This window comes from Lissotriton vulgaris, chromosome 6 (assembly GCF_964263255.1).
Source record: "Lissotriton vulgaris chromosome 6, aLisVul1.2, whole genome shotgun sequence".
NCBI classification, from domain to species: domain Eukaryota; kingdom Metazoa; phylum Chordata; class Amphibia; order Caudata; family Salamandridae; genus Lissotriton; species Lissotriton vulgaris.
In genome coordinates, this window is record NC_141694.1 from 1,291,673,736 (window position 1) to 1,291,686,611 (window position 12,876).

Below are 12,876 nucleotides of genomic sequence, written 5' to 3' on the forward strand. Positions count from 1 at the left end.
ATGCATGGTATCTTGCTGGTTCCTAGTATACTCTGGTAAAGGGACGCTGGCTTAGCACTGTACAAAAGGTGCCCATATCAACACAGGTTAAACAGATGTTGATTAGTTTATCAGTCTAGAAATGGTAGGATGGAACCTCATACACTAAATTAGTAATGACTTGGCGCCTGAATAGATCTTGTCTGTCTTACCGCTGTCCCACTGTTGTGGCATTCCCAAGTACTCCGTCGAGTTGATGGCGGCCCACTCGCCTTATTTAGATGTTACTATTGAAGCAAAGGAGTTAGGTCCTTGGTGGGACTGAGGGAGGGGGCTGGACCATATGAACTGTCAAGGACAAAAAAGATGCCCGGACCCTCTTATCTTAATGTGGAACTTAATCAATAGAAACCAAGCGCAATTTTATGAAACTTGGTAAGGTACTTTTATTTATACCTGTTACTCTAATTTTTTTGGAATATTTTTTGTAAGAACTTTTGTTTTTTGGCAAAAATGGATACACATTAACACATTGTTCTACAATTAAACAATTTTTCAAAGGAAACACAAATTTAAAACGATATCGCAGTAACACAGAATAATATACATTACAAACAGACAATTCATAAGTTTTTGTCAAAATGAATTCATACTTGTAGACAAAACAAAGCAAAGTACAACCAAGAGCAAAGACAACATGTATAAATCTCAGTAAGTCACTCAATGATACTACTAGCTCTTGTGGGTGTGCTGACGCGTTTCAGGTTCGAATGACAAGTTTTCGAACCCTCATCAGGGCTTTGTTATTTGTCTGTATCTTGCGCTTGGTTTCTATTGATTAAGTTCCACATTAAGATAAGAGGGTCCGGGCATCTTTTTTGTCCTTGATTATTTAGATGTTACAGCATTTGACAGGAGACCGCCGTGGCAACGGACATCTCTTCTGGCTAGCAGAACTCCGTCACAGTCAGGCTGGAGGGATTGCGCCAAGCTGATTTAGATGTTCCCGTTGTACTGGTGGCTTCCTGGCAGCGGAGTCCTGAGAAAGTGGGGCTATGGTGGGGTGGAGACAGAAAAGTACTACTTATTTATATCTCAGTACACATATACGTTGTGTATTGTATTTATTTATTTATTTTATCAACTTATATGGCGCAACAGCTACCCAAAAACGGTTTCCCGGCGCCTAACACACAGCCTGATGGAAAGTATGGACAGCATAAGTGGTCAGATTACTGGTTGAACAACCAGGTTTTTATCTCCTTGCGAAATCTGAGGAAGTTTTGCTCTTTGCGAATTTGAGTTGGAAGTGAATTCCAAATGACGGGACCCAAGTAGGAAAAGGATTTGCCTCCCATCCTGGCCAGCCTAAATCTGGGGACACAGAATTTTTCTGCAGCTTTAGATCTTAAATTTCTGTGTGGGATGTAGGGGGAAGCTAGCGCCTGCAGATATTTTGGAGCTGTGCCTATTTTGATTTTAAACATATAGTTTAGGGCTTTAAACTTAATGCGGTTTTCCACCCTCAGCCAGTGCAGTTTGCGCAGGTAAGGGGACACACTGCTGTTTTTAGGTATGCCACAAAGAAGACGAGCAGCCGCATTTTGTACTAGCTGCAGTCTTTTGGTGACAGCTTTGTTTGCACCTAAATACAGTATGTTCCCGTAGTCAAGCCGAGATGTAATTAAGGCATTGACCACTGTTTTCTGCATAGGGCTAGGCAACATCCAAAGAATCTTCTTGAGCCATCTCAAGATGTTAAAACAGAGGCTCACTACTTTATTGACTTGCTGTTTCAAGGACAAGGTATTGTCCAAGATTACACCCAGATTTCTAGCCTGCGGCACCGGTGTCGGGAGATTACCCATCTGGGCAGGCCAATGTAGTGAGTTCCAAAGCTCTGGTTGCCTGCCCAAAAGGAGAACCTCCGTCTTATCTCCATTTAATTTCAACTGGTTTGTTGACATCCAGTTGAAAATGGATAGCAGGCCAGTTTTTAGGAGGGATGTCGACGAAGTTTGGGATTCAGATAGTGAAAACACAATCTGAGAATCGTCGGCATACGACATGAAGGTTAGACCCGCCTTTTCCACTAGATCCGCTAGGGGTCTAAGATATAAGTTGAAAAGGAGCGGGCTAAGGATGGATCCTTGCGGTACTCCATGAGGGGAATTGAAAGTTCCCGAACATGCCGTTGACGATGATATTTGAAAGGTCCGATTGCTCAGAAAGGATCTGATCCATTTCAGTGCATTTCCACCTATTCCATTTTTTTCCAATAGAGCGATCAATTTTTTATGCGATACCGTGTCAAAGGCTGCGCTTAAGTCAAGTAAAATAAGCGCAACCGTTTGACCATTGTCGAGGAGTTTCCTCATGACTTCAGAAACGCCCAGTAGGGCAGTTTCTGTAGAAAAACCTGCTCGGAAACCTGACTGGGTGGGGTGAAGCAAGGTATTTTCTTCAGAAAAAAGTGTCAGGGCTGAATGCACATGCCTTTCCAAGCATTTGGAAAAGGCAGGAAGGAGTGAAATAGGCCTGTAATTGGCCAATTTATCCGGATCAGCTGTAGGTTTTTTTAACAATGGTGTCACTATAGCATGTTTCCATATCTGTGGCACTGTAGAAAGCTCTAAGGATGAATTTAGGGTGTCCGCAATGATTTTAAGGGCAGGCGTGTCAAGTAATTTTATTATCTTGATGGGAATAGGATCCTGTGGAGAGCCAGATTTTATTGTCTTCATAATTGAGATGAGAGCATCTGTTGTGATAGGAGGCCATTCATGGAGGGTCTGATTTATGAGTGGAATATATTCCCACTCTTCATTTGGGGCAGTAATCAAAGTGTTTTTGTCTATTTCGATAATCAACTTGTCAACTTTATCAGAGAAAAATTGGGCTAAGTCCTGGCATTGCTTCCTGTTTAAAGGTCGCATAGGAGCAGTAGTTTGAGCCCCTGCTAGATCTTTGACTGTATTAAACAGCGTTTTGATTTATTTGCAGCTTCCATTATAGTCGTTGCTACATGTGTGGCGCGAGCTTTTCTACATGCAGTGTATATGCCAATGTGTAGTCAAAGGGGGAGCTATCTGTTCCTATAAGGAGAAATAATGTCTAATGAAGGGGTAAGTGGAGATATCAGATAAGGGGAGTGTTTTCTAAACGGAAAATAGAACCCTCACACACCCTGATGGATGCTATGCTTCATCATTGTCCTTTGTCTCCTCGTGGGGCTGGCGCTGCAATGCTCCACGGGCCCCGCTAGAAGGCTCTTTGGCAGAGATGTTCTCTTTAAGCCGTATGGGTGAGTTGGGGTCTGTGAATCTAGGGTAGAGTGTACTTGGTGAGAACTGTTAATAAATGTGCCCAAGGAGTGCCAAAACAAGGTTTTAATCTATGACCTTCTTAGCAAGGTTAAAACCTGTAATGTGAGGTAATTAATTAATGTAACCTAACTTAGTTGAGGTGGAAACCATATTTTGGGTTCCTTGTTTAACAGTTTACAAACAAGTACACAGTTTTTATACCAAGGATTCCTGTTAGACAGTCTTGTAAAGTTATTGTCTTTTTCACAGATAAGTTGATTATCAGTGGAAGACATGTGGCATCATTAGTTTAGTGTATGTAGAACATGTAAATTTGTGCTTTGAACTTTGCTTCAATAAATGTAAAATTGGATAGTATTGTATTTGACTGGACGTAACATTTGTATAATTGCAATAAACTTGGGTAGATTTTACCTTTTTATTTTTGGCTCAGTTCGGGAAAGAGGTTACGAAGTGACTACTTCTTTTAATGTTATCTTAATGATATTAAAGTGCTTTAAACTATAGACCGAATACCTCCCCTTTGACAGCATTTAACAGCAGTTACTGATGCCAATAAATTAAGAGAACATAAATCTGCATGCAAGTTTAGAGTTGTTTTGGCAAGGGAATTATTTAAAAGCTGGATGTATTTACAATTGGCTAACATTTGTACTAGAATTAATACAGGAGAATGCCAATAAATTCTCAAAGCCAAAAAAAAAAAAAAAAAAAAAAAAAAAACCTGTAATGTGAAAGACCTGTCACTGGTGTGGAATGGACCTCGACAGTTTCCACACGTGAAGTATACTTTAAAGGTCGACATGTTTCACGCCTATTGGTCCAGGAGGGATCTGTAGCATTTATTCAGCACAAAAAATTAACTATTGTGACTTCTACTCTGCTCAAGAGCAGGTTTGTGTGTATTGATTCAAGAAGAAAAGAATCCTTGAAAAATGATTTCATGTATATCTCAAGGGACATTCATTGGTAAACTGTACCTGGTAATTTGGTGCCTAAATGAGTAAATGAAATCCAAACTACACAAAGAATTGTGAAGAGTTTTTTTTTTTTGCAATCACTATTAGTGTATTTATAATGTATTAGGAGCACAATAGTTACTCCGTGGTGAATCTGTCATAAAATAAAAAAAAACAAAATTGCAACATCGTAGGTAAATGACAGCATCGTTGTGGGCCCTAATGATGTATTTGAGATTAGACACCAGAGATAAATAAATATCTTAAGGTGGAACTGTTAGTTCAGTCAGGGTGCATTGACACATATTGAGGTGACAGGACAAACGTGTAATTATTTAATTATTATGGTAGCCCAAAAACCGAACATGCATTGTCCCCAGCGGTGGTAAAGAGATGTGGCTTACCCTATTGTTGTGCCATCTCAAACCCACTGGATCGAGACAAAGGACCGCATACCAACTGCGGTGAGATAATGGGGAATGAGCACTGTAATGACAGAGTGATGTTTCAAATATCTGCAAGACGTAAGGCCGTTGCGCTAAACAGATCTGAATGGTACCTACATGATCAAACAGCTTCCTCGTCTCTAGTAGTAGTTACCCCCCCGCCCTCAACATGAGGCTTCCTAGAACCAAGGGTAGAGGCAAAAGAGAAATAGAAGAAAAAAAAACGGGGGGCGGTTAGAAAATTAATCAGTGAGGGTAAGCATTTAAAAGAACAGGGCAGACAAGGCAAAGCAGACCAATCCCTCAGCCAAAAATCTAGAACCTTGTTCAGTATTACAGCCCCTCCCTATGTTTTCCTCTGTTTCACCCCTTTCACCCCTTTTCTCCCTTTTCAGGAGAATAATATTAGCAGCCTTACTTATGACAAGTCAACTCCTCTAGATATTTTTGCGCTTGCATTTCGGAGACAAAACTGCGTATTGCCTCCTTGTATACCACTTGTAGCCTAGCCGGATTTTGTAAATAAACCTCAGCTCCCTGTCTCTGAAAAGGCTCAAACAGTTGCCGGAGCCACCACCTGCACTCCACCGTGGCATGTGCGAAATCGGGTCTGGTGAAGAAAGATATCCCCTCAAAGGTTCGCTTGTTTATGGGTCTTGCCAGGTCGAAGAGGCTTTGTAGGAAGTTCCCAAAGAATACCAGCATAGCACGGGGGTGCTGTGGAGTCGTTGTGCGTTTCCCAGGAAACAGAGGAAATCTATGGGCCTGTTGGATTTATCTGTCCAAATCCCAGGATTGTAGTTCGGGAAGAGCCCCTTTAAGTAAGTTGATCATAAATTTCCTGGGGTCATCCTTCTCGGCTCCCTCCGGAATTCCAAGAAAGCTGAGGTTACTACGTCTCTGACGATTTTCTTGCTCCTCCATCTTCCACATTAGGTCCTTTACCACCCCCTTATGCTCCTCATGTTGCGTCTGCAGTGTAACAACATCCTTTTCTAGCTGTTCTGTCCTTTCCTCCACCCTGGCCATTCGTTCTGCAATATCGGAGCATGTTTTACTGACCTTTCTGACTGCCCCTTGCAGCTTTTTAGCGGCCAGTCGAGATCTACGGCTGTCCGCCTTAACTTCCTCTTGAAAGCCTTTGATGGTTTGTAGGATATCAGTCAGGGCCGGATCCTCTTTTGCGTGAGCTCCCGCTTTTGACTGTTAGTGTTTGATTGATCATACCCAGATGCTAAGGTGGAATTTGAAAATATAGTAAGGGAGTACTGTCATAGTTCCATTTCAGTTCTCCTGAACCCTCTTTCTCAGGCATATCGCTGTCTTTGGTTTTTTTTTAGGCGCTTTTTAGTACTTGGTTTATTCCTCTGTGCATCAGAGGTGGGGCTACTGTACCACTTCTGCCCTTCCTCCCCGCTTGAAAGTGATATGCTGTTGTCTGACATATCTGACTCTCCTGTCAAAGAATATAATTTGTCTTGATTATCTGGCATTCTGGGGGTATCATCGTGTTGTTGTTCACTGTTGACTGTTTGTGGTGCTTGGGGTGTACACAAGGGACCAGAGATATCTGCCATGGCAGCAGAGTCAATGTTAAAGCTTGTGATTGAGTTATCAGGTGGGCTGTCTGTCTCTGCCAAGTTTGCAAGAGTGGGGCCTTGGGCATTGACTATCACAGCAGAGGGGGAGGGGGAAGTAGCTAACATTTATCCTGCCGAGCTTTTCATGTTCTGATTGTTAGTTCCGAGAATAAGACCATTACCATCGCCCCACTTTTGCTGCCATAAAGCTATTTGTAATTAATGGTTGCAAGGAGTCAGTCTCTTTCACTCCTCGAGTAATGTTTTATTTCATTGTGACCGGATTTAGTGAGTCTTTATCCTGTGCGCTTTTATTCAGGGAGTCTGATTTTTCTCCAACACCACCTCTACCTTTCGCACTTAGGGCATCCATTCTTTTTTGGCGGGTGACTGCCAATGCGCCGTTCGGCTGTGGAACAATCGGAGCTGATTTACACTTGCCACCCCTTGTCCCCTTGCCGGTCATCCTTACTTGTGTGCTAATTTTGTTGAAGCGCTTGCAGACGGATTTGCTGATACACTGTATCCGTGCTGAGTTCTTGCTCCAAACTCTGACACCAGGACGCTGCTGCTGAGATGAAAGGCGTTTTTTTTCCCACCGAAAGGTAAACGCGCTGGTGCTGGCTCTCACTTGCTCCTCTGCTGTCCTGCCGAGTCGGGAGCAGGTAATGCCGGCCAGATCGCATCAGAGATAGCAAAGCAGTCTGGGCGTCCTGACGGGTGAAGCAGAGCGTGAGCACGAGATGGAAAGGTAAATCTCGACAACTCTCAATGTTGCTCTGCTGCATATCTTTCAGGTTTTTTTTTTTCAATGCCTTTTTCCTTTTTCCTTTCTCCGTGCACCACGAAGGGGGGGTTAATTTTACTTTCGATAATTCACCATTATGCTGCTACCAGCAGTGGACGAAGACATCTAGATCTCATCGTGTGAGGGGAGACCCAGCAGAGCATCCTCGCGTCGGTGTTAGTCAGACGCCATCTTGCCTTCAGTCTAAGGTCTCCCATTGTCCAGGCCCGGCAAGTTGTTAATGAGTTTTCTATATATAAGGGATATAGCCTTTTCTGGCAAATCGCCATCCAAAAATTCTGTCCTCCAGAGGAGAGGACTCGGGGGGGGGGGGGGGGGGGTCAGTCCCTCTTGGGATAGCTGCGAGCAAAGCATGCCTTATCTGGAGATACCGAAACTGTTTGGAATCGGCCATTTCATATTCTTGCTGCAAGTGGGAGAATGGTATGACCTCACCCAATTTCCATAAGTCCCCAATTCTGGAGATACCGATGGTATCCTATTTGTTGAATCCCCGGGACTGCGATAATCGACCCAACTGGTCACAGTGCCAGAGCGATGTAACTCTAGTGAGTTTACCCTCCCAACCCAAACTCCTGGTAGCGTCTTTCCACACGTGCACGGCATGTTTAGTAGGTCTGGACAGGCCAGATGTCGGAGATACGCTATACACTGCCCCCTCAAAGCCGCCACCTGGTAGGAGCCAACGGTCTATCCTGAAGGCCGGGTCATGGTGGCGCCTGTACCGGCATTTGTTGATGGCAACGAGCTGTGAGGCCCAGTAATATCGTTTCATATCTGGAAGTCCAATTCTGCCATTGAACCACCCCAACGTGAGTTTCTACGCGGCAATGCGGGGGGTTTCCCCTCACATAGCAATTCCCGCCCCTAAGACTCTATTTCCTTGAAATACAACGCTGCTACCGGCATTGGCGTATTTTGTAGCGCATATAAGAGTCAGGGAAGTGACATCATCTTAAATAGTGCTGCACGTCCCAGGAGCGTTAGCGGGAGCGATTTCCAGTGCTGGACATCCGATTTAAGGTGCGTGAAAGGTCGGAGGTTTGTCTCATAGAATCGAGACAAGTCTTTGGACACCCATATACCCAATTTCCCATCATTCTTAATTCCCTTGCAATATGATTGTTCAATAAAAACAAAACCCATATATTAGTTTAACGTATTTATCATTCAAATGGAGTGTATTCTGATCTTGTTAATTAGCCCATCAATATTCACAGGCAATTGGAATGTTTCTTTTTATATCACATCTTCTGCTAACATGTTTATGTGACACAATTGTTTCCTCACTCAATTTTCTTTAATCATCCAGAAGAAACGTGATTATTTTTTGAAGAAATTTGCCTTTGACCCATTCACAATTTCATATCGGATCTACACCTGCAAGAGTGACTAGAAATCTCAAGATATATAAAGCCAAATGTACCTGGCATGTCAAAGAAGAAAGAAATTAATCATGGTCAGATTATCAGTTGTAAGGGCAATACACAAGTCAATAACACTGTATCTTTAAAGTTGTTTATCTCACCACGCCTATATTTCCAAGTAATTCTAGTCACCCAGTTGATTTTCCATTCATGGGTTTGTATTACAATGCATTTACTTTAATCTTTAATTTAGACCTCCTTAATTAAATACTGTTTCACAAGCAAGATGTTGTAAAATGATTGTAATAAGATTACCTCCTTCAATTTGTCTTTTGCCCTATCCTGGTGAAAACCAGTATTGATGACCAGAAAGACTTACTTTAGCTTATTTTCATATGCAGTAGCTACAACCAAAGGCATTTCACCACAACTAGGGCAAAACTGTGCAGTAAAATATTTTAAACTGATTCACATTGGACAAGCCTGTCGTATCTACAGAGTTGTTTGTCTCTGTAGTGATTGACACTGTCTTTTCCCACTTTAGCCAGCCCATGTAATGGAAATATCATATAGTTTGACCTTTGCACTTTAATAATAAATATACGAATATAAGCTTATTAGTACTCTTGTTACCATTACATGATTACATTTCGATGTTTATTTTGACAGACATGGCATAAACCTGTGGCTCAGAAGCTAGTGTACTGAAAAACAGACACTCAATCGCTTAATACTATAGAGCAGAGATCTGATTTCATGTTATGTACAATATAAATGACATGAGGCAACACTGTTTACAGTCTCACAGAATGTATGTCACAACATTTTTAAAGAGGAAAACTCAAACTCTTCAAAGGAATGAGATCTATACAATGTGATTGTATCTAAGTGCGCCCTTGAAGTTTTCTTTATTACTAGAACAACAATATAGTCCTACAAGATCAAACATACATTTTAAAACAATATACAAAGTGGAGTAGTTATTTCGTAGGTGAAAACAAGATTAAACTTTCCGTACCCACTCCACAGTCTCTCGTCCCTCTGTCCTCACACCAACTTTTGACATTGATGAGGATCTCATCTAATTTGTCATCCTACTGTTTTCTTTCATGAATGAATTGTAGTTTTACTGCACCACCGAAATACACAGTGATTCCTAAAGCATGAGACTTCTTCTTCTTGGCAACAATTATATTAGATTAAAGTTGCTCCAATTCAACAGCTCAATTTTCAAATCTGTATTTGATTTATTCTGTGGCACCTATCAATATAAACTGCATTTTCTTTATTTTCAATTCTTCTATAATCCACTTTGTTATGCAGGATAATGTTCTGACCCTCCACCCTTTCCGGTGTTCTCAGTACTCTAATGTGATATTCGTATTGTTGAATTTTCCAGCATTTCTGTTCTATTATTTCAACTGCTTATTAATCCAGTGTGGTGATACGTGGAGCATTACACCTTTGCTACCAATTGGTTTTTAGCGCAGTGGTTTAAAGACATTTGTCTGTACTGTCTTCTCCTGCTGTTTGCATCAACGGCCATAGTTATTCTCAGGTTCTGTATTCTCTCTGTTACTGATGTGCACCAAATCTATCCTCTTCCCAGGTCATGTTCAGGAGCTGCTTGGCTCAAAGAAGATCATCCACGCTGTTAGGTCCTCATGGACTTATTTTAAGATGATTGTTCACTTGGACCCCCCCCACTCCAGCCATCTATCTTTATGCTGGCCTTTAGTCTGCCGAAACTTTCACGGTGGAAATTCCTAAGTCCTTATGAGTGGTTGTTCCACTTCTGGATGGTGTATGGACAAAATATTGAATAAAAAATAATATTATTAAAAAAAATGTGTTGAGAACATTAGGATGTCAAAGATATATTAAACAGGAATATCAGAGGTACTAATATAATTTTAAGTGTTATTTTGTTGATTTAGAAAATACTGCTTTGTTTAGTATCGTTTTTAAGTGTTATTTTGGATGTATTGTATTGTAGTGCTTTATTCAATTGTCTATTGAAATTGTTTGCATTTGTATTTTTAGTTGTATTAATTTATAAAGATAATGGATTGATATCTTTTTTAGCAGCAAGATATTGTGTTTTAGGGGATAATGTTAGGGAGATTTTTTAAAAGTGTATATTTTAAAGTGAATTAATATTTAGGCCTTCATTACAATGTCGAACACTGCATCGGTCATGGGACTGACAGCACCAGGTTGGCAGTCCCGGCCGCCTTATAGGATGTGACCGAACACTGTTCTCTTGCATTTCTACATTTTACTATGGGAGCAGGCATTCCAGCCGTAAACCGGCCGTAATAAATGCTTTTTTAGTAAAATGGGAGGTGCGGTTCACCTCAAGGCAGGCACTCAAGATGCTTGCCACAAGGTGGAGGAATGCCTCTAACCATAGGCCGTGCACTCAAGGTGGTCCTGCTGGGGGCCCCCAAAGATGCTCTCTGACATGGTTTCCATGTCTGACAGACAGGTATGGAATCCATGTCGAAAACCGTCATCATAATCTCAAGGGCGTAAAGGCCCGCCCTTGAGATTACTTGCTGCATTCCGACTGCTGGACGGGGTCTCTGAGCCTGTTGGAAGCCAGCTTAAATGACCGGTCCGATTCCTTTCCCACCACCTCCATCAAAAAAGGCGGTCAGAAAGGAATAAGCGCGGCCCATTACAATGTGCTTCGAAATTGAAGCCTTCTAAAACACATCGTAATTGACCCCTAAATATCTTAATGATATGTAAATTAATACTGCAAACCTTATAAATGTATTTTGTTAGAATAGCCATTTATAAAATAATAATTTACAATAAATAAAATATATAATCCCATTGCATTTTTAAAATATGTTATTACAAATCGAAATCAATAAATGCTTAAAATATATATTAAAAAGTAATATATTTTTTTAATTGGTCTACTTCTTTGTTAATTTTGGTTGTATTTCCCATTTTATGGTTGAAGTGTAGGTATAGTAGGAAATAATGTAAACAATATATTAATTGTTAATAGTTTAAAAAATATTTTTGTGAATATTTAAATAAGAATATATAGGTTTGGAGTTTGTAAATTAAATGTTACTTTATTTTATATATCCTCATTGGTGTGAGTATGGAGTCATTGTTTACGTTGCTATATGAGTTTGTAGCATCTTGCATAGATTGGAGTTGGAATCAGAAGCGTCACACCGTTAGTCTCCAGCACCTTTTCCAAATCAGTATAGATTGGAGTGGGAATAGTAAATGTCGCCCCTTCTGTGCCCAGCATCTTCCCGAAATAGGTATAAATTGTAGTGTGAATAGTAAATTGTCACCCTTTTACTGCCCAACACCTGCCCTAAATTAGTATATATTGGCGTTGGAATAGTAAATGTTACTCCTTTACTGTCCAAACCTTCTCTAAATTGTTTTAGATTGGAGTGGTAATACTAAATGTAACCCCTTTAGTGTCTAACGCCTTCCTAAATTGGTATACATTGGAGTTGGTATAGTAAATGTCACCCCTTTATTGTCCAACACTTTCCCCAAACTGGTTTCATTTGGAGTGGCAATAATAAATGTCACTCTTTCAGTGTCCGACACTATCCCCACCACACTTTCCAACTCCTTTTCCTTTGATGGCCTACCTTTATATTCATGTGTATGCCCCACCCAGGGGCATTTTGATTCTGATTGGATGACATATATCTTTTCTCTGCTGACGTTGCTTGCATTCAAGGAACTACTGAATGCAAGCATCGTCATCAGTGGAAGTCTGGTGTTAGCACCAAGTCAATGGCAAAAGAGAAAACAATGACAATGGGGCAGGTGGGTATGCTAGGACAGGAAGACAGTTTGTTTGTGTTAAACAGTTCATGACAGAGAGAAGGGCCACACACTAACACTGGCACAGAGAACAAACAGAAGACGTCTGCAAGTTTCTGGTCTGAAATGTATTCCTTGGTTTACTCGTATCAGGACTGAAGAGACTCTGACATGGGAGCAACAAGAGGTGCATACTGTGACTGGAGGCTCCCATACAGGTATAGAGAAATATTGAAACTCAACCCCATAACATACTCAGACTATTATAGAATATTCCGATAACGGTTCTGGAATTAAAACCTATTTGGGACAGAGAGACAATTTTACTCTTACATGGGACCATACATTGGGACAGTGAGATACACGCCAGATCAAAGAACGCGCTGACATTAATAGATATGAGCATTGGATAGTGAGGTTACAAATTCTGGAAACCCACCGACAACACTGAAACTATCCGCATTTTCAGAAACAGGCAGGGTCATGGTATAGAGAGGATGGGTGATGGATTTGCAATGGTAGGAATGTGGCAATAGTAACCACCCCTTCTCTTGTGCTGTAGTCTCCCATTCTAATACTTCATTCCTACCATTGCAAA

General features: G+C 41.1%; 1 protein-coding gene across 2 annotated transcripts in view; it reads left to right on the plus strand.

Annotated features, from left to right (window-relative positions):
- Positions 1-12,876, plus strand: part of SLC2A12 (solute carrier family 2 member 12) — a 418,153-nt gene that overhangs the window by 36,225 nt on the left and 369,052 nt on the right. Inside the window, exon 2 of one of the 2 annotated variants that reach the window (XM_086927426.1) lies at positions 10,075-10,364. The exons of the other annotated variant lie outside the window; for it this stretch is intronic. The gene's annotated coding sequence lies outside the window, so the exon portion shown is untranslated. The remainder of the gene's footprint in view (positions 1-10,074; positions 10,365-12,876) is intronic. 2 annotated transcript variants of the gene reach the window in all.